The sequence below is a fragment of the Ranitomeya imitator genome, chromosome 5 (assembly GCF_032444005.1).
Source record: "Ranitomeya imitator isolate aRanImi1 chromosome 5, aRanImi1.pri, whole genome shotgun sequence".
Classification (NCBI taxonomy): Eukaryota; Metazoa; Chordata; class Amphibia; order Anura; family Dendrobatidae; genus Ranitomeya; species Ranitomeya imitator.
This window is the reverse complement of record NC_091286.1, coordinates 704,630,664-704,645,006: the sequence shown is the minus strand read 5'-3', so window position 1 is coordinate 704,645,006 and position 14,343 is coordinate 704,630,664. Positions and strand designations below refer to the sequence as shown.

At 42.0% G+C, this 14,343-nt stretch overlaps 16 non-coding genes across 16 annotated transcripts; all 16 read right to left on the bottom strand.

The window, feature by feature from the left end:
- Window positions 1–289: 289 nt before the first annotated feature.
- Window positions 290–361, bottom strand: TRNAG-UCC (transfer RNA glycine (anticodon UCC)). Its single transcript has one exon. It is a non-coding gene; the product is annotated as a tRNA-Gly (tRNA).
- A 754-nt stretch (window positions 362–1,115) lies between these two features.
- On the bottom strand, window positions 1,116–1,201 carry TRNAY-GUA (transfer RNA tyrosine (anticodon GUA)). Its single transcript is given in 2 exon segments — window positions 1,116–1,151; window positions 1,165–1,201. It is a non-coding gene; the product is annotated as a tRNA-Tyr (tRNA).
- Window positions 1,202–1,297: 96 nt separating this feature from the next.
- TRNAA-AGC (transfer RNA alanine (anticodon AGC)) lies at window positions 1,298–1,370 on the bottom strand. Its single transcript has one exon. It is a non-coding gene; the product is annotated as a tRNA-Ala (tRNA).
- A 4,447-nt stretch (window positions 1,371–5,817) lies between these two features.
- TRNAG-UCC (transfer RNA glycine (anticodon UCC)) lies at window positions 5,818–5,889 on the bottom strand. The gene has a single exon. It is a non-coding gene; the product is annotated as a tRNA-Gly (tRNA).
- A 936-nt stretch (window positions 5,890–6,825) lies between these two features.
- Window positions 6,826–6,898, bottom strand: TRNAA-AGC (transfer RNA alanine (anticodon AGC)). The gene has a single exon. It is a non-coding gene; the product is annotated as a tRNA-Ala (tRNA).
- Window positions 6,899–8,429: 1,531 nt separating this feature from the next.
- TRNAY-GUA (transfer RNA tyrosine (anticodon GUA)) lies at window positions 8,430–8,515 on the bottom strand. The gene is given in 2 exon segments: window positions 8,430–8,465; window positions 8,479–8,515. It is a non-coding gene; the product is annotated as a tRNA-Tyr (tRNA).
- Window positions 8,516–8,611: 96 nt separating this feature from the next.
- On the bottom strand, window positions 8,612–8,684 carry TRNAA-AGC (transfer RNA alanine (anticodon AGC)). The gene has a single exon. It is a non-coding gene; the product is annotated as a tRNA-Ala (tRNA).
- A 703-nt stretch (window positions 8,685–9,387) lies between these two features.
- TRNAG-UCC (transfer RNA glycine (anticodon UCC)) lies at window positions 9,388–9,459 on the bottom strand. The gene has a single exon. It is a non-coding gene; the product is annotated as a tRNA-Gly (tRNA).
- A 754-nt stretch (window positions 9,460–10,213) lies between these two features.
- Window positions 10,214–10,299, bottom strand: TRNAY-GUA (transfer RNA tyrosine (anticodon GUA)). The gene is given in 2 exon segments: window positions 10,214–10,249; window positions 10,263–10,299. It is a non-coding gene; the product is annotated as a tRNA-Tyr (tRNA).
- Window positions 10,300–10,395: 96 nt separating this feature from the next.
- Window positions 10,396–10,468, bottom strand: TRNAA-AGC (transfer RNA alanine (anticodon AGC)). The gene has a single exon. It is a non-coding gene; the product is annotated as a tRNA-Ala (tRNA).
- Window positions 10,469–11,165: 697 nt separating this feature from the next.
- TRNAG-UCC (transfer RNA glycine (anticodon UCC)) lies at window positions 11,166–11,237 on the bottom strand. The gene has a single exon. It is a non-coding gene; the product is annotated as a tRNA-Gly (tRNA).
- Window positions 11,238–11,991: 754 nt separating this feature from the next.
- TRNAY-GUA (transfer RNA tyrosine (anticodon GUA)) lies at window positions 11,992–12,077 on the bottom strand. Its single transcript is given in 2 exon segments — window positions 11,992–12,027; window positions 12,041–12,077. It is a non-coding gene; the product is annotated as a tRNA-Tyr (tRNA).
- A 96-nt stretch (window positions 12,078–12,173) lies between these two features.
- Window positions 12,174–12,246, bottom strand: TRNAA-AGC (transfer RNA alanine (anticodon AGC)). The gene has a single exon. It is a non-coding gene; the product is annotated as a tRNA-Ala (tRNA).
- Window positions 12,247–12,946: 700 nt separating this feature from the next.
- Window positions 12,947–13,018, bottom strand: TRNAG-UCC (transfer RNA glycine (anticodon UCC)). Its single transcript has one exon. It is a non-coding gene; the product is annotated as a tRNA-Gly (tRNA).
- Window positions 13,019–13,772: 754 nt separating this feature from the next.
- Window positions 13,773–13,858, bottom strand: TRNAY-GUA (transfer RNA tyrosine (anticodon GUA)). The gene is given in 2 exon segments: window positions 13,773–13,808; window positions 13,822–13,858. It is a non-coding gene; the product is annotated as a tRNA-Tyr (tRNA).
- A 96-nt stretch (window positions 13,859–13,954) lies between these two features.
- TRNAA-AGC (transfer RNA alanine (anticodon AGC)) lies at window positions 13,955–14,027 on the bottom strand. Its single transcript has one exon. It is a non-coding gene; the product is annotated as a tRNA-Ala (tRNA).
- Window positions 14,028–14,343: the final 316 nt, after the last annotated feature.

Here is a 14,343-nt window from a genome sequence, read left to right as displayed (position 1 = left end):
TTTTTGAGCCAAAACGCGTTTGCTTTTGACAGAAGCTACACCAACCAGCACAATACCAATGTTTACCTTGGCATTGCTTTTGTATTGCGGACTAACCCTACTAAGTTTCAAACAATAACTGATGAGCAGCAAATGGTTTAGATGAAGTGTTGAAAAAGCTAAGAACGCTTCTCTTCGTTTTTTTCTCCTTTTTGTGGTTGCTAAACTGTAAGAAGAGAGTAGAGCATGAGCTTGAACACAAAACATTAAAAGAGAATAAACGCAACACCAATGGTGAAAAAGCAAGCCATGCGTTGGCCGGGAATCGAACCCGGGTCAACTGCTTGGAAGGCAGCTATGCTCACCACTATACCACCAACGCTTACGTAAGCGCGCATTTTTTTTTTACATTTTCTGCAATAACAGTAAACGTTCTAGCAAATCCTTTCTAAGTACATGGAGAATCAAACTGGGGGAGAGTGAAAAAAGTTGTGATGTAGCACAATCCCAAGGAGAACCATTGACCTTTTATGGTTTGTTTATAGAAAATTTTGAGACGTCGTAAAGGCCTTCTGGTCCTTTAGCGGCATGAGTTGAACTGGGATTCAGGGTTTTAACCAGTGTTTTTTTGAGCCAAAAGGGTTTGCTGTAGACAGGGGCATTTAGATGAAATGTAATGATGAAGAGTATAAAACACAACCGTTTAGCAGAGGATGGTTTCGATCCATCGACCTCTGGGTTATGGGCCCAGCACGCTTCCGCTGCGCCACTCTGCTTATGGTGGAGGATGCTCAGAGTTGAAGTCTAATTACTGCCTGCCTTCTGGTCTATGTCATGTAATTTATCAGCCATTTCTTATCTGTTGGCAACTAAATTATTCTTGGTGCTTTGCAAATGTTTGTTTTTGTTGAAAATCATGTCTCTGTGGCGCAATCGGTTAGCGCGTTCGGCTGTTAACCGAAAGGTTGGTGGTTCGAGTCCACCCAGGGACGTTGCACCCTTTTGCTTCAGTTGAAGAAGTTTTTGCATTTGTGCTAAGCATCTCCCTCAAGTAAAAGCCATTTTGCTGACGATGTTTTGAATTCACGAGACAAACTGGAGAAAAACCTTCTGGATGAGATAGGATAAACAAAACTTCCTTCGAGCCGGAATTGAACCAGCGACCTAAGGATTGCTAATTTAGAGCTACAGTCCTCCGCTCTACCAGCTGAGCTATCGAAGGATTGTTGAAAGCCCACTAGGTTTGGCCATGGGTGCCACGAGCAGGTGGTAAAAATGATTCATTCAACCCAGCGAAAAAGGAATTCAGCGGTAGTATTGGAGAATGCGGGCATCGATCCCGCTACCTCTCGCATGCTAAGCGAGCGCTCTACCACTTGAGCTAATCCCCCAAACCTGGCAAACATATCGTCAGTTTCACGTCACACCAGGTCACAATTTTCATATACAATCACACATGCCAGTGCAAGCTTTTTTTTTTTTTTTTTTTTTTTTTTTTTTTTAAATTGTGGATTCCATTTTTGCATACTGGAAGAACATTTAAGGAGTCTACAACGTGATTGGTGCCCTACAAATACAGTTGGGCAACTTTCTAGCAACCCCTTTCTATGTACATGGAGAATCAAATTGGGGACAGTGAAAAAAACTTGCATAGTTTGAAGAAAAAAGTTGCGATGTAGCACAATCCCAAAAGAGAACCATTGACCTTTTATGGCTTTGTTTGTTTATAGAAACTGCTGAGAGGTCGTGAAGGCCTTCTGGTCCTTTGGCACAAGTTGATCCAGGATTCAGGGTTTTGACCAATATTTAGAATTGAGAGTCCTCAGTGGTTGATACTTCTTAATGGCTAACTGAAAAGATGGTAACAAATTGCAAGCTTTCGAGACTACACAGGTCTCTTCATCAGGCAAAGACTAAAACAAATTCTGAAGAATCACATATTTATGCACAACATAGTATAGGAAAAAAAAAAAAAAAAAAACCCATGGATAAGCCAGGTGACATGAAGCAGAATTACCATGGGTGATAAACAGTTACGTCCATAAATATTGGGCCAATTCTTAGATAAGGATTGTTTTATTGTCCTGTGATTAGGGTCTCTGTTTTAATGACCCTTCATGGTCTGAGGGGCAAGTTCCTTAGTTGATGTAAAAAGACATAAATCCATGTGACACATTCATTCCTGCATTAAGAGTGTCAAAGGTCGTCATCAGTTTATATTCCCAGACTCTCCTGTCTTTCTGCGATTTGAAGTTTCCTTTCAATACAAGTAATTTCATGTCCATAATGTTATGATTTGGGAGACAGAAATGTATTGCCACCGGTAGATCCATTCTTTTTTCTCTTATTGTATGGCGATGGGAGTTCATTCTTGTTCTAAGCTTCTGCCCTGTCTCCCCCACATACAGACCCCCAGTTGGACATTTAGTACATATAATTAGGTACACCACATTAGAAGTGACGCAGCTGAAAGTACCTGGGATCTTGTAGTCCTGATGTGAATTGGGGATCGTTATCTTGTCTGTGGTCATTATAAATGGACAGGTTTTACATTTTTTCTGGTTGCAAGGAAAGGTTCCTGCAGCTGTTGGAGAGGACAGGGAGCTCCTGACAATGATGCTTCTTAGATTTGGGGGCTGCCTAAAACACAGTAGTGGGGGGTCTGGAAAAATGGATTGTAATCGGGCATCTTTTTGCAGTAAAGGTTGTAATTTCCGTGCAGCTCCCCTTAGCACCTCCAGATTTGGGTTGTAGGTAACCACTAGAGGTACCCGGTTATTTTCTTCTTTAGTTTTGTAATGTAGCAGGTGATTCCTTGATATTCTGGTGGCTCTTGTGATCTGATTTTCAATTGTTCTTGGATGGTAGCCCTGATTCAAAAAGATCTTTCTGAGGCGACCAAGGTGCTCATCCCTATCCATGGGGTTGGAACATATACGATTGTATCTGATGGCTTGGCTGTAGACAATAGAGTTTTTTATGTGTTTTGGATGGAAACTGTCCCATTTAAGGTATGTTGGGCGGTCGATTGGCTTCTGATACAGGGATGTCTCTATTTCATTTTTCTGCAGCCTAATGATGGTGTCCAAAAAGTTAATTTCAGTGCAGGAGTAGTTGAGTGTCAAGTTGATGGTAGGATGAAATTGATTAAACTGTTCATGGAACGTCTTTAGCTGCGGCTCAGACTCCGTCCAGATGATTAAAATGTCATCAATGTAGCGGTAGTACGCCAGAGGCCTGATGGGGCATGAGGACAAAAAGTCGCTTTCAAGCTTGGCCATGAAAAGATTTGCATACTGTGGGGCCATTTTACTTCCCATTGCTGTGCCAGTCTCCTGTAGATAGATCTTCTTGTCAAACTCAAAGTAATTGTGGGTGAGGATGAATTTTATAAGTTTCACCACAGAATTTGCATCAGTCCCTGCGTTTTCCAGGAAGAATTTGCAGGCATTTAATCCATCCTGGTGTGGGATATTGGAGTACAAAGATTCCACATCCATGGTGGCCAGGATGGTTCCTTCTGGTAGAGGACCTATTGCTGATAGTTTATTCAGTAGGTCAGTTGTGTCCTGAATGAAGCTGGGTGTATCTTTTACCAGGGGTTTAAGAATACCCTCTACCCATCCAGATACCTGCTCAGTAAGGGTGCCCACACACGAAATAATTGGTCTTCCTGGGTTTCCAGATTTGTGGATTTTGGGAAGCATGTAGAATGTCCCTGTTCTTGGACTTTCTGGTATCAGGTCATTGGTTCTTATGGATTCGTCGGGCAGACAAGATACCAACTTGTTTAGTTCCTTGTAATAATCCTGTGTAGGATCCGACTCCAATTTTTTGTAGTAGCGTGTGTCCATAAGTTGTCTGTTTGCTTCCTTCATATAGTCTGATGTGTTCATCATGACTATTGCACCTCCCTTGTCAGCAGGTTTGATGATGATTTCTTTGCTGGTTTTCAGAGACTGTATGGCCTTTCTCTCCTGGGCACTGATGTTGGATTCTTGTCTCCTGTTAGTATCTATGATGGTGGATTTTATCAAATATCTGAAGGAGTCTATATAGTTATCCAAATGAGGATTGCGTCCAGGTGGAGGTGTCCAGTCTGACCTCTTCTTTGTTGTTAGGATCCCTTTTCCTTCAGTCCAGGTGGGTTCTGAATCTTCTGCATCACTGAAATATTCCCTCAGACGCAGTCTCCTGAAAAAATGTTCCATATCACTGCAGAGTTCAGTTTTATCCAGGGCTTTAGTGGGACAAAATGAGAGTCCTCTGGAAAGCACGGCCAGCTCCACTTTGTTGGGTTTATGATCTGAGAGATTAATGACACAGTTATTTGTGCCTGGAATGGAGTGGTTGTCCAAGTTGTCAGGTTTTGGCTTTTTGTATCTGTTTGCATAGAGTCCTGAATTGAGGCGCAATCTGTGCAGTTTCTTTTCCTTGTTATGAATTAGATGGGTCCGTAGTTTGTTGTAATATAGTTGTAATTTTTGCTCTGCATCTTCTGTAAGTGTTTTCCTCAGAGTTTCAAATTGCCCTTGGACTTTACTCTTTATGCTGTAGCAGACATGCAAAAGATGATTCCTTAATCTCTCAGAAGTCCTGTGACACAGGTTCTGTGCATAATGGGTATTGTAGGTATGAAGAATTGGGTTTGTAATCCAGAGTCCTTTGGGAATTAGATTCTCCTTTTTGCATTTAGATAGGAAAAAAATGTCACTGTCCATTTGTGCACGTTTCTTCAGAAGTGGTTTTAGTTCCATAAAGATGCGGTACATTCTGGTATCCTCCATTTTGATACAGGAAAGAAATATATCTTGGTACCGTGTTAGCCAGTGGATAGAAAAATATTTAGAATTGAGAGTCCTCAGTGGTTGATACCTTTTAATGGCTAACTGAAAAGATGGTAACAAATTGCAAGCTTTCGAGACTACACAGGTCTCTTCATCAGGCAAAGACTAAAACAAATTCTGAAGAATCACATATTTATGCACAACATAGTATAGGAAAAAAAAAAAAAAAACCCATGGATAAGCCAGGTGACATGAAGCAGAATTACCATGGGTGATAAACAGTTACGTCCATAAATATTGGGCCAATTCTTAGATAAGGATTGTTTTATTGTCCTGTGATTAGGGTCTCTGTTTTAATGACCCTTCATGGTCTGAGGGGCAAGTTCCTTAGTTGATGTAAAAAGACATAAATCCATGTGACACATTCATTCCTGCATTAAGAGTGTCAAAGGTCGTCATCAGTTTATATTCCCAGACTCTCCTGTCTTTCTGCGATTTGAAGTTTCCTTTCAATACAAGTAATTTCATGTCCATAATGTTATGATTTGGGAGACAGAAATGTATTGCCACCGGTAGATCCATTCTTTTTTCTCTTATTGTATGGCGATGGGAGTTCATTCTTGTTCTAAGCTTCTGCCCTGTCTCCCCCACATACAGACCCCCAGTTGGACATTTAGTACATATAATTAGGTACACCACATTAGAAGTGACGCAGCTGAAAGTACCTGGGATCTTGTAGTCCTGATGGGTTTTGACCAGTAATTTTTGAGCCAAAACGCGTTTGCTTTTGACAGAAGCTACACCAACCAGCACAATACCAATGTTTACCTTGGCATTGCTTTTGTATTGCGGACTAACCCTACTAAGTTTCAAACAATAACTGATGAGCAGCAAATGGTTTAGATGAAGTGTTGAAAAAGCTAAGAACGCTTCTCTTCGTTTTTTTCTCCTTTTTGTGGTTGCTAAACTGTAAGAAGAGAGTAGAGCATGAGCTTGAACACAAAACATTAAAAGAGAATAAACGCAACACCAATGGTGAAAAAGCAAGCCATGCGTTGGCCGGGAATCGAACCCGGGTCAACTGCTTGGAAGGCAGCTATGCTCACCACTATACCACCAACGCTTACGTAAGCGCGCATTTTTTTTTTACATTTTCTGCAATAACAGTAAACGTTCTAGCAAATCCTTTCTAAGTACATGGAGAATCAAACTGGGGGAGAGTGAAAAAAGTTGTGATGTAGCACAATCCCAAGGAGAACCATTGACCTTTTATGGTTTGTTTATAGAAAATTTTGAGACGTCGTAAAGGCCTTCTGGTCCTTTAGCGGCATGAGTTGAACTGGGATTCAGGGTTTTAACCAGTGTTTTTTTGAGCCAAAAGGGTTTGCTGTAGACAGGGGCATTTAGATGAAATGTAATGATGAAGAGTATAAAACACAACCGTTTAGCAGAGGATGGTTTCGATCCATCGACCTCTGGGTTATGGGCCCAGCACGCTTCCGCTGCGCCACTCTGCTTATGGTGGAGGATGCTCAGAGTTGAAGTCTAATTACTGCCTGCCTTCTGGTCTATGTCATGTAATTTATCAGCCATTTCTTATCTGTTGGCAACTAAATTATTCTTGGTGCTTTGCAAATGTTTGTTTTTGTTGAAAATCATGTCTCTGTGGCGCAATCGGTTAGCGCGTTCGGCTGTTAACCGAAAGGTTGGTGGTTCGAGTCCACCCAGGGACGTTGCACCCTTTTGCTTCAGTTGAAGAAGTTTTTGCATTTGTGCTAAGCATCTCCCTCAAGTAAAAGCCATTTTGCTGACGATGTTTTGAATTCACGAGACAAACTGGAGAAAAACCTTCTGGATGAGATAGGATAAACAAAACTTCCTTCTAGCCGGAATTGAACCAGCGACCTAAGGATTGCTAATTTAGAGCTACAGTCCTCCGCTCTACCAGCTGAGCTATCGAAGGATTGTTGAAAGCCCACTAGGTTTGGCCATGGGTGCCACGAGCAGGTGGTAAAAATGATTCATTCAACCCAGCGAAAAAGGAATTCAGCGGTAGTATTGGAGAATGCGGGCATCGATCCCGCTACCTCTCGCATGCTAAGCGAGCGCTCTACCACTTGAGCTAATCCCCCAAACCTGGCAAACATATCGTCAGTTTCACGTCACACCAGGTCACAATTTTCATATACAATCACACATGCCAGTGCAAGCTTTTTTTTTTTTTTTTTTTTTAAGTGTGGATTCCATTTTTGCATACTGGAAGAACATTTAAGGAGTCTACAACGTGATTGGTGCCCTACAAATACAGTTGGGCAACTTTCTAGCAACCCCTTTCTATGTACATGGAGAATCAAATTGGGGACAGTGAAAAAAACTTGCATAGTTTGAAGAAAAAAGTTGCGATGTAGCACAATCCCAAAAGAGAACCATTGACCTTTTATGGCTTTGTTTGTTTATAGAAACTGCTGAGAGGTCGTGAAGGCCTTCTGGTCCTTTGGCACAAGTTGATCCAGGATTCAGGGTTTTGACCAGTAATTTTTGAGCCAAAACGCGTTTGCTTTTGACAGAAGCTACACCAACCAGCACAATACCAATGTTTACCTTGGCATTGCTTTTGTATTGCGGACTAACCCTACTAAGTTTCAAACAATAACTGATGAGCAGCAAATGGTTTAGATGAAGTGTTGAAAAAGCTAAGAACGCTTCTCTTCGTTTTTTTCTCCTTTTTGTGGTTGCTAAACTGTAAGAAGAGAGTAGAGCATGAGCTTGAACACAAAACATTAAAAGAGAATAAACGCAACACCAATGGTGAAAAAGCAAGCCATGCGTTGGCCGGGAATCAAACCCGGGTCAACTGCTTGGAAGGCAGCTATGCTCACCACTATACCACCAACGCTTACGTAAGCGCGCATTTTTTTTTTACATTTTCTGCAATAACAGTAAACGTTCTAGCAAATCCTTTCTAAGTACATGGAGAATCAAACTGGGGGAGAGTGAAAAAAGTTGTGATGTAGCACAATCCCAAGGAGAACCATTGACCTTTTATGGTTTGTTTATAGAAAATTTTGAGACGTCGTAAAGGCCTTCTGGTCCTTTAGCGGCATGAGTTGAACTGGGATTCAGGGTTTTAACCAGTGTTTTTTTGAGCCAAAAGGGTTTGCTGTAGACAGGGGCATTTAGATGAAATGTAATGATGAAGAGTATAAAACACAACCGTTTAGCAGAGGATGGTTTCGATCCATCGACCTCTGGGTTATGGGCCCAGCACGCTTCCGCTGCGCCACTCTGCTTATGGTGGAGGATGCTCAGAGTTGAAGTCTAATTACTGCCTGCCTTCTGGTCTATGTCATGTAATTTATCAGCCATTTCTTATCTGTTGGCAACTAAATTATTCTTGGTGCTTTGCAAATGTTTGTTTTTGTTGAAAATCATGTCTCTGTGGCGCAATCGGTTAGCGCGTTCGGCTGTTAACCGAAAGGTTGGTGGTTCGAGTCCACCCAGGGACGTTGCACCCTTTTGCTTCAGTAGTAAGCTACAGTTGAAGAAGTTTTTGCATTTGTGCTAAGCATCTCCCTCAAGTAAAAGCCATTTTGCTGACGATGTTTTGAATTCACGAGACAAACTGGAGAAAAACCTTCTGGATGAGATAGGATAAACAAAACTTCCTTCGAGCCGGAATTGAACCAGCGACCTAAGGATTGCTAATTTAGAGCTACAGTCCTCCGCTCTACCAGCTGAGCTATCGAAGGATTGTTGAAAGCCCACTAGGTTTGGCCATGGGTGCCACGAGCAGGTGGTAAAAATGATTCATTCAACCCAGCGAAAAAGGAATTCAGCGGTAGTATTGGAGAATGCGGGCATCGATCCCGCTACCTCTCGCATGCTAAGCGAGCGCTCTACCACTTGAGCTAATCCCCCAAACCTGGCAAACATATCGTCAGTTTCACGTCACACCAGGTCACAATTTTCATATACAATCACACATGCCAGTGCAAGCTTTTTTTTTTTTTTTTTTTTTTTTTTTTTTTTAATTGTGGATTCCATTTTTGCATACTGGAAGAACATTTAAGGAGTCTACAACGTGATTGGTGCCCTACAAATACAGTTGGGCAACTTTCTAGCAACCCCTTTCTATGTACATGGAGAATCAAATTGGGGACAGTGAAAAAAACTTGCATAGTTTGAAGAAAAAAGTTGCGATGTAGCACAATCCCAAAAGAGAACCATTGACCTTTTATGGCTTTGTTTGTTTATAGAAACTGCTGAGAGGTCGTGAAGGCCTTCTGGTCCTTTGGCACAAGTTGATCCAGGATTCAGGGTTTTGACCAGTAATTTTTGAGCCAAAACGCGTTTGCTTTTGACAGAAGCTACACCAACCAGCACAATACCAATGTTTACCTTGGCATTGCTTTTGTATTGCGGACTAACCCTACTAAGTTTCAAACAATAACTGATGAGCAGCAAATGGTTTAGATGAAGTGTTGAAAAAGCTAAGAACGCTTCTCTTCGTTTTTTTCTCCTTTTTGTGGTTGCTAAACTGTAAGAAGAGAGTAGAGCATGAGCTTGAACACAAAACATTAAAAGAGAATAAACGCAACACCAATGGTGAAAAAGCAAGCCATGCGTTGGCCGGGAATCGAACCCGGGTCAACTGCTTGGAAGGCAGCTATGCTCACCACTATACCACCAACGCTTACGTAAGCGCGCATTTTTTTTTTACATTTTCTGCAATAACAGTAAACGTTCTAGCAAATCCTTTCTAAGTACATGGAGAATCAAACTGGGGGAGAGTGAAAAAAGTTGTGATGTAGCACAATCCCAAGGAGAACCATTGACCTTTTATGGTTTGTTTATAGAAAATTTTGAGACGTCGTAAAGGCCTTCTGGTCCTTTAGCGGCATGAGTTGAACTGGGATTCAGGGTTTTAACCAGTGTTTTTTTGAGCCAAAAGGGTTTGCTGTAGACAGGGGCATTTAGATGAAATGTAATGATGAAGAGTATAAAACACAACCGTTTAGCAGAGGATGGTTTCGATCCATCGACCTCTGGGTTATGGGCCCAGCACGCTTCCGCTGCGCCACTCTGCTTATGGTGGAGGATGCTCAGAGTTGAAGTCTAATTACTGCCTGCCTTCTGGTCTATGTCATGTAATTTATCAGCCATTTCTTATCTGTTGGCAACTAAATTATTCTTGGTGCTTTGCAAATGTTTGTTTTTGTTGAAAATCATGTCTCTGTGGCGCAATCGGTTAGCGCGTTCGGCTGTTAACCGAAAGGTTGGTGGTTCGAGTCCACCCAGGGACGTTGCACCCTTTTGCTTCAGTTGAAGAAGTTTTTGCATTTGTGCTAAGCATCTCCCTCAAGTAAAAGCCATTTTGCTGACGATGTTTTGAATTCACGAGACAAACTGGAGAAAAACCTTCTGGATGAGATAGGATAAACAAAACTTCCTTCGAGCCGGAATTGAACCAGCGACCTAAGGATTGCTAATTTAGAGCTACAGTCCTCCGCTCTACCAGCTGAGCTATCGAAGGATTGTTGAAAGCCCACTAGGTTTGGCCATGGGTGCCACGAGCAGGTGGTAAAAATGATTCATTCAACCCAGCGAAAAAGGAATTCAGCGGTAGTATTGGAGAATGCGGGCATCGATCCCGCTACCTCTCGCATGCTAAGCGAGCGCTCTACCACTTGAGCTAATCCCCCAAACCTGGCAAACATATCGTCAGTTTCACGTCACACCAGGTCACAATTTTCATATACAATCACACATGCCAGTGCAAGCTTTTTTTTTTTTTTTTTTTTTTTTTAAATTGTGGACTCCATTTTTGCATACTGGAAGAACATTTAAGGAGTCTACAACGTGATTGGTGCCCTACAAATACAGTTGGGCAACTTTCTAGCAACCCCTTTCTATGTACATGGAGAATCAAATTGGGGACAGTGAAAAAAACTTGCATAGTTTGAAGAAAAAAGTTGCGATGTAGCACAATCCCAAAAGAGAACCATTGACCTTTTATGGCTTTGTTTGTTTATAGAAACTGCTGAGAGGTCGTGAAGGCCTTCTGGTCCTTTGGCACAAGTTGATCCAGGATTCAGGGTTTTGACCAGTAATTTTTGAGCCAAAACGCGTTTGCTTTTGACAGAAGCTACACCAACCAGCACAATACCAATGTTTACCTTGGCATTGCTTTTGTATTGCGGACTAACCCTACTAAGTTTCAAACAATAACTGATGAGCAGCAAATGGTTTAGATGAAGTGTTGAAAAAGCTAAGAACGCTTCTCTTCGTTTTTTTCTCCTTTTTGTGGTTGCTAAACTGTAAGAAGAGAGTAGAGCATGAGCTTGAACACAAAACATTAAAAGAGAATAAACGCAACACCAATGGTGAAAAAGCAAGCCATGCGTTGGCCGGGAATCGAACCCGGGTCAACTGCTTGGAAGGCAGCTATGCTCACCACTATACCACCAACGCTTACGTAAGCGCGCATTTTTTTTTTACATTTTCTGCAATAACAGTAAACGTTCTAGCAAATCCTTTCTAAGTACATGGAGAATCAAACTGGGGGAGAGTGAAAAAAGTTGTGATGTAGCACAATCCCAAGGAGAACCATTGACCTTTTATGGTTTGTTTATAGAAAATTTTGAGACGTCGTAAAGGCCTTCTGGTCCTTTAGCGGCATGAGTTGAACTGGGATTCAGGGTTTTAACCAGTGTTTTTTTGAGCCAAAAGGGTTTGCTGTAGACAGGGGCATTTAGATGAAATGTAATGATGAAGAGTATAAAACACAACCGTTTAGCAGAGGATGGTTTCGATCCATCGACCTCTGGGTTATGGGCCCAGCACGCTTCCGCTGCGCCACTCTGCTTATGGTGGAGGATGCTCAGAGTTGAAGTCTAATTACTGCCTGCCTTCTGGTCTATGTCATGTAATTTATCAGCCATTTCTTATCTGTTGGCAACTAAATTATTCTTGGTGCTTTGCAAATGTTTGTTTTTGTTGAAAATCATGTCTCTGTGGCGCAATCGGTTAGCGCGTTCGGCTGTTAACCGAAAGGTTGGTGGTTCGAGTCCACCCAGGGACGTTGCACCCTTTTGCTTCAGTTGAAGAAGTTTTTGCATTTGTGCTAAGCATCTCCCTCAAGTAAAAGCCATTTTGCTGACGATGTTTTGAATTCACGAGACAAACTGGAGAAAAACCTTCTGGATGAGATAGGATAAACAAAACTTCCTTCGAGCCGGAATTGAACCAGCGACCTAAGGATTGCTAATTTAGAGCTACAGTCCTCCGCTCTACCAGCTGAGCTATCGAAGGATTGTTGAAAGCCCACTAGGTTTGGCCATGGGTGCCACGAGCAGGTGGTAAAAATGATTCATTCAACCCAGCGAAAAAGGAATTCAGCGGTAGTATTGGAGAATGCGGGCATCGATCCCGCTACCTCTCGCATGCTAAGCGAGCGCTCTACCACTTGAGCTAATCCCCCAAACCTGGCAAACATATCGTCAGTTTCACGTCACACCAGGTCACAATTTTCATATACAATCACACATGCCAGTGCAAGCTTTTTTTTTTTTTTTTTTTTTTTTTTTTTAATTGTGGATTCCATTTTTGCATACTGGAAGAACATTTAAGGAGTCTACAACGTGATTGGTGCCCTACAAATACAGTTGGGCAACTTTCTAGCAACCCCTTTCTATGTACATGGAGAATCAAATTGGGGACAGTGAAAAAAACTTGCATAGTTTGAAGAAAAAAGTTGCGATGTAGCACAATCCCAAAAGAGAACCATTGACCTTTTATGGCTTTGTTTGTTTATAGAAACTGCTGAGAGGTCGTGAAGGCCTTCTGGTCCTTTGGCACAAGTTGATCCAGGATTCAGGGTTTTGACCAGTAATTTTTGAGCCAAAACGCGTTTGCTTTTGACAGAAGCTACACCAACCAGCACAATACCAATGTTTACCTTGGCATTGCTTTTGTATTGCGGACTAACCCTACTAAGTTTCAAACAATAACTGATGAGCAGCAAATGGTTTAGATGAAGTGTTGAAAAAGCTAAGAACGCTTCTCTTCGTTTTTTTCTCCTTTTTGTGGTTGCTAAACTGTAAGAAGAGAGTAGAGCATGAGCTTGAACACAAAACATTAAAAGAGAATAAACGCAACACCAATGGTGAAAAAGCAAGCCATGCGTTGGCCGGGAATCGAACCCGGGTCAACTGCTTGGAAGGCAGCTATGCTCACCACTATACCACCAACGCTTACGTAAGCGCGCATTTTTTTTTTACATTTTCTGCAATAACAGTAAACGTTCTAGCAAATCCTTTCTAAGTACATGGAGAATCAAACTGGGGGAGAGTGAAAAAAGTTGTGATGTAGCACAATCCCAAGGAGAACCATTGACCTTTTATGGTTTGTTTATAGAAAATTTTGAGACGTCGTAAAGGCCTTCTGGTCCTTTAGCGGCATGAGTTGAACTGGGATTCAGGGTTTTAACCAGTGTTTTTTTGAGCCAAAAGGGTTTGCTGTAGACAGGGGCATTTAGATGAAATGTAATGATGAAGAGTATAAAACACAACCGTTTAGCAGAGGATGGTTTCGATCCATCGACCTCTGGGTTATGGGCCCAGCACGCTTCCGCTGCGCCACTCTGCTTATGGTGGAGGATGCTCAGAGTTGAAGTCTAATTACTGCCTGCCTTCTGGTCTATGTCATGTAATTTATCAGCCATTTCTTATCTGTTGGCAACTAAATTATTCTTGGTGCTTTGCAAATGTTTGTTTTTGTTGAAAATCATGTCTCTGTGGCGCAATCGGTTAGCGCGTTCGGCTGTTAACCGAAAGGTTGGTGGTTCGAGTCCACCCAGGGACGTTGCACCCTTTTGCTTCAGTTGAAGAAGTTTTTGCATTTGTGCTAAGCATCTCCCTCAAGTAAAAGCCATTTTGCTGACGATGTTTTGAATTCACGAGACAAACTGGAGAAAAACCTTCTGGATGAGATAGGATAAACAAAACTTCCTTCGAGCCGGAATTGAACCAGCGACCTAAGGATTGCTAATTTAGAGCTACAGTCCTCCGCTCTACCAGCTGAGCTATCGAAGGATTGTTGAAAGCCCACTAGGTTTGGCCATGGGTGCCACGAGCAGGTGGTAAAAATGATTCATTCAACCCAGCGAAAAAGGAATTCAGCGGTAGTATTGGAGAATGCGGGCATCGATCCCGCTACCTCTCGCATGCTAAGCGAGCGCTCTACCACTTGAGCTAATCCCCCAAACCTGGCAAACATATCGTCAGTTTCACGTCACACCAGGTCACAATTTTCATATACAATCACACATGCCAGTGCAAGCTTTTTTTTTTTTTTTTTTTTTAAGTGTGGATTCCATTTTTGCATACTGGAAGAACATTTAAGGAGTCTACAACGTGATTGGTGCCCTACAAATACAGTTGGGCAACTTTCTAGCAACCCCTTTCTATGTACATGGAGAATCAAATTGGGGACAGTGAAAAAAACTTGCATAGTTTGAAGAAAAAAGTTGCGATGTAGCACAATCCCAAAAGAGAACCATTGACCTTTTATGGCTTTG